Source organism: Papaver somniferum, chromosome 7 (assembly GCF_003573695.1).
Source record: "Papaver somniferum cultivar HN1 chromosome 7, ASM357369v1, whole genome shotgun sequence".
Classification (NCBI taxonomy): Eukaryota; Viridiplantae; Streptophyta; class Magnoliopsida; order Ranunculales; family Papaveraceae; genus Papaver; species Papaver somniferum.
This window is the reverse complement of record NC_039364.1, coordinates 37885491-37900551: the sequence shown is the minus strand read 5'-3', so window position 1 is coordinate 37900551 and position 15061 is coordinate 37885491.

The window sequence follows — 15061 nt, the reverse complement described above, 5'->3', positions numbered from 1 at the left end:
GACTCAAAAAGTCAATTAGATTAATAACAAGAGAACCCATAATTAATCTAATCGAAATACACAACCAAACTAATCACAAAAAGTAATCAATTTAATTGGTCATGCTCGACATAAGAAAACTTACGGAGCAACAACTAAATAACCAAACAAGATGATTAATTTAGTTGAAAATGCTCGACATAAAGTACCTCACGAAGCAACAACTAAGCCAAAACAATAACTCAGTCGATAAAGATTAACATAAGACACCTTTAAAAAGCGGGGGTCTAACAACACCACCCAATACTTCGATTAGAAATCTGTATGGACTAACTCCGAAATACTTTGCTAGAGAATCAACTAGACAGTCACACTCAATCTAGATAAAAAGTATCTGAAGGAGTTATTATCTCAATCTCTCGATTTGATCTTTACTCAAGCAAATATAAATCTGCGAGTCTTTATCAAAGAGAGATAACTTGGACGGTACCAAAGACCAATGTCCAAGGATCAATCAACTACAATCAACAAGGTCGGATTAGAGAAGTTGATGATCTAACATACATCCTGTATTATTTCAATTATATAAAATATAATGCGGAAAAGAAATAACACAGACACCAGAAGTTTTGTTAACGAGGAAACCGCAAATGCAGAAAAACCCAGGTACCTAGTACAAATTGAATACACACTGTATTAAGCCGCTACAGACACTAGCCTACTCCAAGCTAACTTCAGACTGATCTATAGTTGAACCCCCACCAATCTCCCACTGACACAAGGTACAGTTGTACTCCTACGCCTCTGATCACAGCATGACACTGCGCACTTGATTCCCTTTGCTGATCTCACCCACAACAAAGAGTTGCTGCAACTCAAAATCATAGACTTGATAATAAACAGATTTGTCTCACACAGAAAAGCCTATAGAGGAATAAATCTATCTCCCACAGATAAACCCTGAGTTTTGTTCCGTCTTTTGATGTAAAATCAAGGTAACATGAACCAATTGATAATCCAGACTTATATTCCCGAAGAACAGCCTAGATTAATCAATCACCTCACAACGATCCTTCCTAACTATACAGGCGGTTCGTCGAGGAATCACAAACAGTGAGACGAAGATGTTTGTGACTTCTTTATCTTGCCTATCAGAGAACTCTCACGATCTCAAGCCAATCAAAGATTGTACTCGTACGATAGAAGATGCAAGATCAGATCACACAACTACGGTAAAATTAGTATCGGTCTGGCTTCACAATGCCAATGAAGTCTTTAAGTCGTTAACCCGAATTTAGAGAAGAAACTCAAGGGTTAATGGAGATCGGCTCTAGCGAGCGCACTAGTATCACACAGACGTGTAAGGATTAATTTTTTGCTCAAGCAAGATGTCTCCTATATATAGTATTCAAATCAGGGTTTTTCCTTAGGTACAAAGCAATCCTTATTCACCGTTGGATGAAATCTGACTTAGATTCAAGCCAATATCTCTCAATCGTTAAATCGAAAGACATAGCTTGTCACACACACTTTGTAAACGTCTGGGTTCGTGAGAACCATGCCCATACGTGTACGTCGATGTTGGTTCAACATGATAACCAAAAAGGTCAACCATATGAGCATATCATATTAATCATGTTCGTCTTTACCATCACTAGTTCAATTGACTCAAATGAACTAGTTAGAGAGTGATCAATTGCTATGACACAGTTGAATCAAAGATGATACGATTCGATTGAATCGGCTCAATGAACATTATAGCCACGGTTTGCATAAAGCATTCCTTAGTAATTTAATGATACATGTTCAGAGCTCATCTTTAGATCATAACCTATTAAGTACACAAACAAGTTCGCGGAATTAATCAATCGGGTTGAGTTTTCCAAACTCAGCAGAATTTCTCGGGAAGAGAAGTTTCGCCAGTTCGCGGACTGGGTTCGCGGACTGAGTTCGCGGACTTAACAACAAAGGAGTTATATTGGAAATCCCAGCAGAAATTCTCGGGATGAGAGCTTCTGTCAGTTCGCGGACTGGGTTCGCGTACTTGGCAAGCCAATTCCACAATCCTACCGATTTCACTTGCTCAACAAAGTTCGAAAACTTCGGTTCAAATATTAGTGGTTATGTTATCTAAACTCTCATTTCAACCATTGAAACATTCTCAGAGGACGTTATTCAGTCGTTATTCACAACCTTTCTCGTCAGAGCAATTTCCAAAGACAATTGAAATGTTTCATGACTTTCGTCACTAGGTAAAGATAAACCGATCAAAGCGAAACGCTTTACCAACACACCACTTCGAGAAACAAGATAACCATTGAATACTCATCTCGAAACATCAAGGGTGTATGATCTAGTCTATATATTTAGCATACGACTTATATATCAAGAAGTAGGATAAGAATAGATAGACTTTCGAGTGATAGATAAGTTCAAGTCTCCACATACCTTTGTGTATGAAGTTCCACGGTTCCTTGGTGTAGATCTTCGTCGTTGTCGTTAAATTGCCATGAAGTCCTTGAGCTCAACTACACTTTCCTATCCTAGTCTGAGACTTAGCTAAATAGGCTTGAAATCAAGACTTATAGTTTTGATCACTAACATTGACAAACATGATTGATATAGCAACGCATGCGAGGTTGACCGAGCTATGCTCTAACAATTTCCCCCTTTGTCAATTTTAGTGACAAAACTATTATACATATGGAATACAAAAAAGATAAACTTTAGTGGCTCCTATTCCATAGTCTAATCTTCAACGTTCCTTGAAATCTTCGCCCTTCCAAGTACTCCAATGATCCCAAAGGTTGTAAGTTTAGCATCACCGCTGTTGAATATCCATAGCTACAACAATGAGAGAACTCGATATTCTCAATCATCATTATACAGTGTCATAGTATTATTATGAACATCAAAGTCCAATTGTATCACGACTTTAACAATAATAGTACGGTGATATGTATCACTCCCCCTTAGTTAATACTCCATATCGATCATGGAAACCACTCCCCCTTACACAATGATCCGAAAAGCATATGTATATGTAGTGTGAATTACAATATTTCTCCCCCTTTTTGTCAATAAAATTGGCAAAGGTACAAGAACGGGTTCATAATGAAATTTCCACAAGAGTCTTTTCATAAACTAAAAGAGAAAAACATATCAACTTAATTTAGATGCAATCTTATAGCCGAAGCTAACATCATTCATCAAGGAGTTTAAAGATACAAGATAACCCCTATAAAATTCCACAGCCGCACTCCCCGCAAGATATTACAATTAAGCACAAGTTCAAAAGAACTCTCCCCCATTTGATGTCATCCCCGAAAGAACAACATGAGCGACCTTAATTTCGAAAGAAAAGAAGGATTTTGAATTTGGACACCAAAAACCACGCGAATGATTTTCTATATCCAATACTCAACCAAAATACTCACAAGTAAACCCATGAATATTTTAATTGAATAAGCAATTAAATCAAAATCACAAAAGTGATCAGTTTAATTGAAAGTGCTCAACATAAGTAAACCTACGGAGCTACGACCAAGTTAATCATATGGAGGTGACCAAATTGACCGTTCAAATACTCAACATAAGGAGAACCTTACGGAATATGAGGATACTCGACATAAGGAAAACCTTACGGAATATATGAATACATTAACCAATAGAACATGATAGTGTTGTCGTTCATATACTCAACACAAGAACTTGTGGAATATATGAAAGCTCAATTAGATTAACTACAAGAGAACGTATAATTAATCTAATCGGAATACAAACAAATAACCAAACTAATCACCGAGGTAATCAATTTAATTATTTTGGGCTCAACGTAAAACAGACTACGGAACCCCGACTAAGATTATCATAAGACATGACAACCTCAATCGTATGTGTACTCAACATAAGAAAGAAGACTTATGGAGTACAAACTAAATAATCAAGGATGATTAATTAGTTCCTTATGCTCAACATATAGTGTCTCACGGAACAACCAACCATGCCAACAACAATCGACTTAGTTGTATCGTGCTCAACATAAGACACACAATGGAGCCTTCATGGTAATACATAAAAATGGATCAATGAATACTATACCGTGGCTAACCATACAAGGATATATTCTATCTTTGCATCATTATATGCATAACAACATAATAGACTTTATCCTTATAACACAAAATTTTTTAACCTATTTTCCATCAAATACATGACTGTATAGGCTTAACTTTTGTATATGTTAAAAGTCCATTCGTTCTTTCACCAATAAGAATACTTATTCATGAACGACTTTACTTTTGACAATCATATGGGACCTTCAAGTTTATGCACGCAAACAATACATATCCCATAAAATATTGCAATATAACAAACCAAGAAAATACTGCAATAACCATCATCCTCCAAATATTTTTAGAATTTAAAATCAATAAATCTAAGAACATGAAGATGAAAAATTTGGATATAGCTATGTGTCGTCACAATCATTGCTATTCCGAACTCTAGTAATCATTCTCAAAAATAAGAATAAATTCTCATAAGAAGTTTCCTAGGCATCAATACAACCTCGTAATGCGCATACTTAACTCATCCAAAATCAATAATTCTCATCTCTATTTTGAAGAGAATTCAAAGAGGAAGAGAATGCAAAAAGAATGAGTTCATTCCGAGTTCGGACGAAGAAGTTACGGCCAAGACAAGTTTACCGAATATCGACGTCAAGTATGCATACGGGTTTGCAAACGAATTTTCATGACAAAAAAAGTTTGCAGACTGGGTTTGCGAACTTAAACCCCTGGATTTTGATTTTAAATGATGGTATGCATCCCTGGAATGTGTATCATGAAGTCCAAGCATCCCGAAAAACTATTTTCAAACCTAAACATAAGAACCTTAAACACAGATCAAGTTAGGTAGAAATGAACAATAAGAAAGGTACATGGATCATTATAAAAAAATAAAACTTTCTCAGTTTTATGGACATACCTTTTTAGAAGAATCCAGTTGAATTCTACAACCTTATCCAACAATCTGTGTGCCCTAATTCTCGTGCTTCCCTCACCGTACACATAGCAGGGGATTCCTTGGTGAGGATGTACTTACAACACAATCAAGTTGTGTTGGGATGAACAATGTTTTTCTCACCACAAGTGACTTTGTATTATCATGAAAGAGATCGATTTTAGAACCTTTCACATCCAATTCCATTTTTCCAAAAAACTTGTTAAGTTCCAACATCATGGATAATGCCTTCTCCATAGTCATGGAATTTTCTGGAAGATCATCCTTTTTCACCCTCAAAGAATTCTTTGGTACCCACTTCTGAGTGCGTTTAGGAACAACCGAAAACTTCTTCCCATTACTCTCTTCTAGAATTCTCGGAAGAGAATTAGATTGACTATTCTTTTGCAAGTTAGTTTTTCTCCAATTGGGAGCATCGGATCTTGTCTTCGTCTTTACGAAGTTATCCTTTTGATAACCATTACGATTGTGAAAAGTATTCGTACGAAGTTTATAGGAAAATCTAGGTTTATCACACCGCTGATTCCTTTTCCTAAAGGTTGAACAGTTACAACCTGTAACATTAAGAGGATCAGTCTTAACGTATGATCTTGGTTTCACAACTTCTTGTGATGCCCAAACAAGAACATCATGAAGTTTTTCATTCCTTATACGGAAACGACATTTCCTTTCCAGGTGACCTTTATTCCCGCAATAGTAGCAAACATAAGGAATGTTCTTACCTCGATCCGTGTGTGCTGACTTGGGAGGTTGATATACCTTGCTCTTTTGAACCTTAACTGCCGGTGAAGGTATTTCACTTTTTCCATCAGCGTAAACCTTTTGTTGAGAAGAATCACTAGCCTTGACAAATTTTACCTCTTTGCTAATACTTGGAGCATCTATTCCCTTATAGCCCAATCCTCGTGTATCACGATGATTTTTACTTGCTCCTAGCATAGTGGTTAATTTGCTTGAACTAGTATTGAACTTTTTCAAGTCATCTTCCAACATCTTGATTTTATCAAGAGCAGCAGCTAACTCAGCCTCAAGGCGTTTTTCTCGAGTGAGATAAGCGCTTTCTCTGTCGTCAAAACCTGTTTGCTGGGAGTAACCCTTGATTCAGATTCTGTAAGTTTCTCTTTCAACAAAAAGTACTTTTGATAAAGATTATCACATTCAAGTGACTTCATACGTAGGTTTTCCTCAGAATCCTTGAGGATCGATTCAGTAGAACGATTCGAAAAATAAACACCTGCGTAACATCTTCTCAATTTCTTGTTTTCTCGACAGAGAGGAGTTAGAAGAGGTGAGACATGAGAAGTTGTAATCTTCTTCATCTTCCACGAATCCAAAAACTTAACATACTCTGAGACTTCCTCATCAACATCTCTATCAATATCTGAATCACCTTCATCAGAAAGTTCATCCAACTGTTCTTCTAGGAGTGTTTCCCAATCAACAGTTTTTACATCCGGAGAATGTTTAGATATTGATTTAGATGTGACAGTTTTATCAGGTGAAACGAAGCTTTCAGAATTATCTAGTTTTTTCTGAATTGGTACGTTATCAGAGATAGACTCGTCCATAATCAGATCGTTACAAACACAGACTTATAAGGTCTTTAACGTGTTTGCCTGCTCTGATACCAATTGAAAAAGCGGGGGTCTAACAACACCACCCAATATTTCGATTAGAAATCTGTATGGACTAACTCCGAAATACTTTGCTAGAGAATCAACTAGACAGTCACACTCAATCTAGATAAAAAGTATCTGAAGGAGTTATTATCTCAATCTCTCGATTTGATCTTTACTCAAGCAAATAGAAATCTGCGAGTCTTTGTCAAAGAGAGATAACTTGGAAGGTACCAAAGACCAATGTCCAAAGATCAATCAACTACAATCAACAACCAAATGTCGTTTTAGAGAAGTTGATGATCTAACGCACAACCTGTATTATTTCAATTATATAAAATATAATACGGAAACGAAATAACACAGAGACCAGAAGTTTTGTTAACGAGGAAACCGCAAATGCAGAAAAACCCCGGGACCTAGTCCAGATTGAATACACACTGTATTAAGCCACTACAGATACTAGCCTACTCAAAGCTAACTTCGGACTGATCTATAGTTGAATCCCTACCAATCTCCCACTTGTACAAGGTACAGTTGTACTCCTACGCCTCTGATCCCAGCAGGACACTGCGTACTTTATTCGCTTTGCTGATCTCACCCACAACAAAGAGTTGTTGTAACACAAAATCACAGACTTGATAATAAACAGATTTGTCTCACACAAAAAAGTCTATGGAGGAATAAATATGTCTCCCACAGATAAACCCTAAGTTTTGTTTCGTCTTTTGATGTAAAATCAAGGTAACAGGAACCAATTGATAATCCAGACTTATATTCCCGAAGAACAGCCTAGATTAATCAATCACCTCACAACGATCCTTCCTGACTATACAGGTGGTTCGTCGAGGAATCACAAACAGTGAGACGAACATGTTTGTGACTTCTTTATCTTTCCTATCGGAGAACTCTCACGATCTCAAGCCAATCAAAGATTGTACTCGTACGATAGAAGATGCAAGATCAGATCACACAACTACGATAAAAGTAGTATCGGTCTGGCTTCACAATCCCAATGAAGTCTTTAAGTCGTTAACCTGAATTTAGAGAAGAAACTCAAGGGTTAATGGAGATCGACTCTAGCGAGCGCACTAGTATCACACAGACGTGTGGGGATTAAGTTTTTGCTCAAGCTAGATGTCTCCTATATATAGTCTTCAAATCAGGGTTTTGCCTTAGGTATAAAGCAATCCTTATTCACCGTTAGATGAAACCTGATTTAGATTTAAGCCAATATTTTTCAACTGTTAGATCGAAAGACTAAAAGTCTACTGGGTTCGTTAGAACCATGCCCAAACGTGTACGTCGATGTTGGTTCAACATGATAACCAAAAAGGTCAACCATATGAGCATCTCATATTAATCATGTTCGTCTTTACCATAACTAGTTCAATTGACTCAAATGAACTAGTTAGAGAGTGATCAATTGCTATGAAACAATTGAATCAAAGATGATACGATTCGATTGAATCGGCTCAATGAACATTATAGCCACAGTTTGCATAACACATTCCTTAGTAATTTAATGATACATGTCAGAGCTCATCTTTAGAGCATAACCTATTAAGTACACAAACAAGTTCACGGACTTAATCAATCGGGTTGAGTTTTCCAAACTCAGCAGAATTTCTCGGGAAGAGAAGTTCCGCCAGTTCGCGGACTTAACAGCAAACGAGTTATATTGGAAATCCCAGCAGAAATTCTCGGGATGAGAGCTTCTGTCAGTTCGCAGACTGGGTTCGCGGACTTGGCAAGCCAATTCCACAATTCTATCGATTTCACTTGCTCAACAAAGTTCAAAAACTTCGGTTCAAGTATTATATGGTTATGTTATCTAAGCTCTCATTTCAACCATTGAAACATTCTCAGAGGACGTTATTCAGTCGTTATTCACAACCTTTCTCGTCAGAGCAATTTCCAAAGACAATTGAAATGTTTTATGACTTTCGTCACTAGGTAAAGATAAACCGATCAAAGCGAAAAGCTTTACCAATACACGATTTCGAGAAGCAAGATAAGCATTGAACACTCAGATCGAAACATCATGTGTTTATGATCTAGTCTATATATTTAGCACACGACTTACGTCTCAAGAAGTAGGACAAGAATAGATAGACTTTCGAGTGATAGATAAGTTCAAGTCTCCACATACCTTTTTGTTGATGAAGTTCCAAGGTTCCTTGGTGTATATCTTCGTCGTTGTCGTTAAATCGCCATGAAGTCCTTGAGCTCAATTACACTTTCCTATCCTATTCCGAGACTTAGTTAAATAGGCTAGAAATAAAGACTTATAGTTTTGATCATTAACATTGACAAACATGCTTGATATAGAAACGCATGCGAGGTTGACCGAGCTATGATCTAACACACCTTATTGAATAACACAGTATATACACAAAATTTTTGGATCGGAGATCGACCTAAAACCGTGGAATAAGCAAGGACTCATTCTATTTTCCATCACCATTTGCACAATGAAACCATAAATATTAATACTTCCATCAAAAGATTTTAACCTATCTTCTATCAAAAATTGACATAATAGGCTTAACTGTTGTATTTGTCAAAAGTCCATTCATTCTTTTATCAATCTATGAATATCGACTTACGAAAGACTTTACTTTTGACAAGATATGGGACAATCATATTTCACGGACGCAAACACACATATCCCATAAACAATTGCAATATATAAAACCATAAAGATTAATACTGCAAAAATCATCTTCCATACAAATTTAGAATTTAAACCAATAAATCTAAAAACATGAAGATGAAAATGTTGGACATAGCTATGTGTAATCACAATATTGGCTATTCCAAACTCTAGTTATTCTTCTAAACAAAACTGGAAAAAAATAAGATTTACTAGGCAAATATTACTCCTATAGAGAATCATGATATGAAAAACCCTAAACCCGATCAGCAACCAAAGATTGAGCATGGACGAGCTCATCAGTTGCTATCTTCAGTTTGTTTTTCAAAAACTCAAGATTCCTTGTTGTGATTCCAAGTTGTTCACGTACGACCTCAAAATCTCGAAGAAGATTTCCTACCAGTTGTGACGACATCTGAACTGGTAGTTTGTTTTCATGATCAATGGTATGATGGCATGTTATGAAAACATGATTTTTGTGAAACTCGATAGTCTTACCCTTCTTGAATTCATCATCTTTGTTTCCTCAATTCATTGTGCACACCAAAAATTGGTAAAACCCTCTGACCTTTCAGAACAGTGTAACAAGAGATGACACACAAGTGTATAAATAAGTTCTACGGAAAACCCTAGGAGGACTTGTACACGTTAGTGTGGGTCAGAAGTTCGTGCACTGGTGGTCGCGGCTCTAAAGTGTGACCAAAGGGAAGGAAAAATGAGATAAGAGTGTCAAGATAGTTGAGAATCAACAATTTAGAGGAATTACACACAACAAGAATATTTCTCAATGGAGGATGACCAGATCATCTTCAAGAGAAGGTCTGGAGCGAAGCTCAACAGATTTTCATATCATAATGAACAAGAAGGAAAGTAAAACATACAACCTTGACAACACTTCTCAAGACACTTCTTGAGACCATGAGCATCCTTCTCTAACTTACAAGAAGAATGCATCATTGTGCAGTAATCATGTTGTGTTTAGATGAGCATTTTGCTCACCAATATACTGACTGCTTCTTTTTCTCCTTCAAGAGGATTTACAGAAAAATCACAATACATAGTTGAAGGATTTTTATCAAGAGAGGAACTAGGAGTACCTGAGCCAGCTGATTTCCATGTTTTTTTAATTCCCCGTTTGAGTTTGTTTATGCTGACCTTAAGATCCAAGACTCGATTATTGATATGCATGAAATCTGGAGCAGGAGTTTTGGATCTGCAATTTTTTCCAGGAAGAGACAAGGAACTCAACCTTTCCTTTTTACTCCTATGCCTTTTTCTCTTTTTCAGAGTTATTTAAGAAGTCGGTTGCTCTACTGCCGCTCTTCCTTCTACCATTGTTGGCACTTTTCGTTTTCAAATCACAATTAAGAAAAGTCTTATCAAGGTATTTTTCTTGATTGTTGAAAATGCCTTTTACTCCAACAATATGAGAAACAGGTTTAATATTCTTTAGACACCCATGCAAGAATGTTGTGAAGTTTTTCATTCCTTGAACGAAAACGGCATTTCCGCTCATAATGTCCTTTATTTCTCATGTGAGATTTAGAAGGAGTATAATCCTTGTCCTTAGGCACATTACAAGCTGCAAAAGTTTTTTCACATGAAGATTTATCAATATCTTTAACGAAATTGATCTTACTAGTTTTTGGAGCATCTATTCCTTTATAGCACAGACCATGTGTATCACGATGTTCTTTACATGCTGTAATCATAGAAGACAATTTTGTAGAGCTAAAAGTGAACCTTCTCAGACTCTCTTCTAGTAAATTTACTTTATCAAGAGCAGCTGTAAGGTCAGTCTCCAAGGATTTTTCTTTGGTAAGAAGACTGAGTTCTTTGTCATTAAAACATTTTTGTTGAGAGTCATATCTTGCTTCAGCTTCTGCAAGTCTTTCTTTCAGCACAAAGAGATTTCGGAGAAGATTATCACATTCAGACCTTTTTGTGCGAACATCTTCTTCACGATCTTTAACGATAGATTGTAAGAGTCTATACCCACCATCATATCCTTTAAAGAATTTTCTCAATTTTATGTTTTCTTGACTAAGAGGAGCCATGTATTTACTCAAGCAAGATGTTGACTTGTTTTCTTTCAAAGAACGGTCAAACAGCTTGATATATTGAGCAACTTCCTCATCAATAATTTTTCCTTCTTCTGAATCACTGTCATCTGAAAGATCATCCAACTGTTCATCAAGGGATATTTCCCAGTTGAATGCAGATTCAGTCACGGGGAAAAACACATAGTTTTTCTCAGAAGTTTCAGGACATTGAGACTTACATGAGTGATTCTGAACTGATGTTTCTTTATCAGAGATAATATCGTCCATCCTCAGATCGCTACAAACACTGACTTTTGAGGTCTTAAATGTGTTTGCCTGCTCTGATACCAATTGAAAAGGCGGGGGTACAACAACCACACCAAATATTTCGATTAGCAATATATATGTACAAACTCCAATATACTTTCTAGAGAATCAACTAGACAGTCAGACTCAATCTACATAAAAAGTATATCAAAGAGTTTATATCTCAATCTCACGATTTGATATATGCTCAAGCAAATAGAAATCTGCAAGTCTTAATCAAATACTAGAGAGATAACTTGGATGGTACCAAAGATGAAAATCAAGGTGTCAATCAATTTAAATCAGCAACCAAAAGGTCGGATATTCTAATTGATTGAACAACGCATAACCTGTGATATTTCAATTATATAACAAAATATAATGTGGAAAAGAAATAACACAGACACTAGAATTTTGTTAACGAGGAAACCGCAAATGCAGAAAAACCCCGGGACCTAGTCCAGATTGAACACACACTGTATTAAGCAGCTACAAACACTAACCTACTCCAAACTAACTTCGGTCTGGACTGTAGTTGAACCCCAATCAATCTCACACTGATCCAAGGTACATTTATGCTCGTACGCCTATGATCTCATCAGGAGGCTACGTACTTGATTCCCTTAGCTTATCTCACCCACAACTAAGAGTTTCTACGACCCAAAGTCGAAGACTTTAATAAACAAATCTGTATCACACAGAAAAGTCTACGGTAATAGATAAATACGTCTCCCACAAATATACCTACGAGTTTTGTTCCGTCTTTTGATAAATCAAGGTGAACATGAACCAATTGATAACCCATAATTATATTCCCGAAGAACATCCTAGTATTATCAATCACCTCACAATAAACTTAATCGACGCAGCGAAAAAGATATTGCGGAATCACAAACGATGAGATGAAAATGTTTGTGACTACTTTTCTATCTTTCCTATTGGACATATAAATCTCAAGCCAATCGTTACGATCGTACTCAAAACGATAGAATCAACAAGATCAGATCACACAACTACGAGAAAGTAGTACCGGTCTAGCTTCTCAATTCCAACGAAGTCTTTAAGTCGTTAACCTGGTTTAGAGAAGAAAAACCAAGGTTAAAGGAGAATCGACTCTAGCTTATGCAACTAGTATCACACGTAAGGTGTGGGGATTAGGTTTCCAATTTGCTAGAGTTCACCCTTATATAGTCTTTCAAATCAGGCTAATATTTCTCAACCGTTGAATCGAAAACTTAGCTTGTTACACACAAATGAAATGTCATATTTTGGGTTTATGTAACCGTTCCAAAACATGAACATTTGTTGGTTCAACAATAGTTAACCAAATGGTTATCCATATGAGCAATTTCATATCAACCATATTCTTCTTCACCATAACTAGTTCAAATGACTCAAATGAAGCAAAAACGGCTTGATTCACTCGAATCGATTCATGAACTTTATATCCACGGTTTGCAAAAGAATTCCTTAGTTTATTAAACATGAGTTCAAGTACAACCGTTTTTAGATATAACCTACTCAAGTTCGCGGACTGGGTTCGCGGACTTAAGTTCACCGAAGGAGTTCATAAACTCCAGCAGAAATTCTCGGGTCGAGAACTTCCGCCAGTTCGCGGACTTGGCTCACGCCACATACCATTTCTCTTGATCAACAAAGTTCGCGAACTTTGGTTCAAGTAATAAGGACTTATACATATATGTGTTTCCACAATAATGCTTATATCCATCAATGGTTATATAATCTAAACTCTCATTTCAATCATTGAAACATTCAGGGGATGTTATATAGCCGTTATTCACAAACCATTTTTCGTCAGAGCAATTTTCAAAGTGATTGAAACATAACATGACATTAGTCACTAGATAAAGATGAATATGGCTAAAACGAAAGCTTACCAACACATATTTCGAGAAATAGATAGGCGAGTTAAACTCGGCTCGAATAGCAAATGTGTATAATCAAAGTCTATATATCAAAACGACTTTTGTCTCAAGAATAGGAGATAGAGTAGATAGACTTTTGAGTGATAGATAAATTCAAGTCTCCACATACCTTTTAGTCGATGAAGTTCCACCAGTTCCTTGAGTAGTCCTTCGTCTTGTATGATGATTTCCATGGAGTTCTTGAGCTCAACTATACTTTCTGTCCTAGTCCGAGACTTTTAGCTATAATAGGATAGAAATCAAGACTTATAGTTTTGTTCACTAACATTGACAAACATGCTTGAGATAGCAACGCATGCGAGTTCGACCGAGCAATGCTCTAACAATAACTAACATTGCATTAGTTGTCAATCTTATTTCTTCCTCCTCCATTAGTGATTTACCCATTTTAAGAATGGGCATGTCTTCCGATGTTATTAAATCACCCAATGGTAAAGGGAAAAATAAGACAAGATGCAAATACTGTCTCAAAAACAGAATTGCTAAAAGTTGCATTTGCAATTCCAGTCAATCCCAAGATACTTTGTTAGCTCGAAGTAACAAAAGGAAATCTTTTTCATACTATACTAGATCAAGAACACTCTGGTTGTTCAAAATTCCATAATGAGAGAAAATATCATACTAATGCCACTTGATCGGTGTTAGAATTCTTTCCTCACCATGTGTGCCAAATCTTTGAGTGTGGAAGAAGATAAATCAAGGCACTTTTGTGTAGATTATGGAAATAATATCTAGTATTTGAAGATATTTGATATGTTCGTATTTTTAGGAATATTATATTTTCGGTAGTACGAAAAATATAAAAAGATTCTTCTCCTATTTTGATCATTCCTTGTCCGAACTATGGGTCTGGATCAAATGGTTTCTCTGGAGAAGATGCAAAATCAGAAAGATCATCTTAAAACTAAGTCCGGATTATCTCTTGATATTAAGGGTAAAATCAGAAAGGGAGATTGGCTTAGCAAGAAGGAAAGAGAGAATACTCTGAAGAAAGATCAGTGTATTGAGGAATTGACACACTTTTGTGTTCAATCAAAGACAAAATTACATGATTTTGCAGAATCCTTCACGAAAGTTTCTCATCTGCAAGAGATTCTTGTCAAGCAACAAGGTTTTCTACTTGAGGATATTCAAAAACTGAAAAGTAGTAATCCACCTTCATCCAGCTCTGACATGAAGGACTAGGTTGAAAGGAAAATAAACATCAATTTTTAATTTCTTTCATTGATTTTATTGGTCTATTATGAATAAAATTATTTGATTGGTAATTTTTCTTGTGATAGTTTTCGGTGTACATAGCATGTGCTTGAATGCTTTTATCTTATTGCTGTGTATGATTATGGGATGTTTGATTTCGGTTTTACTACCTTAATATTTGATCTCATATATTGTGAACCCTTATGGTTTTGGTGACTTTTTGATTTAGCAGGATTAAGTTCTATCCCATGTTGGTAGGATTTTTCAAAGAATCATGAGGGGTTCTGGTAGAAA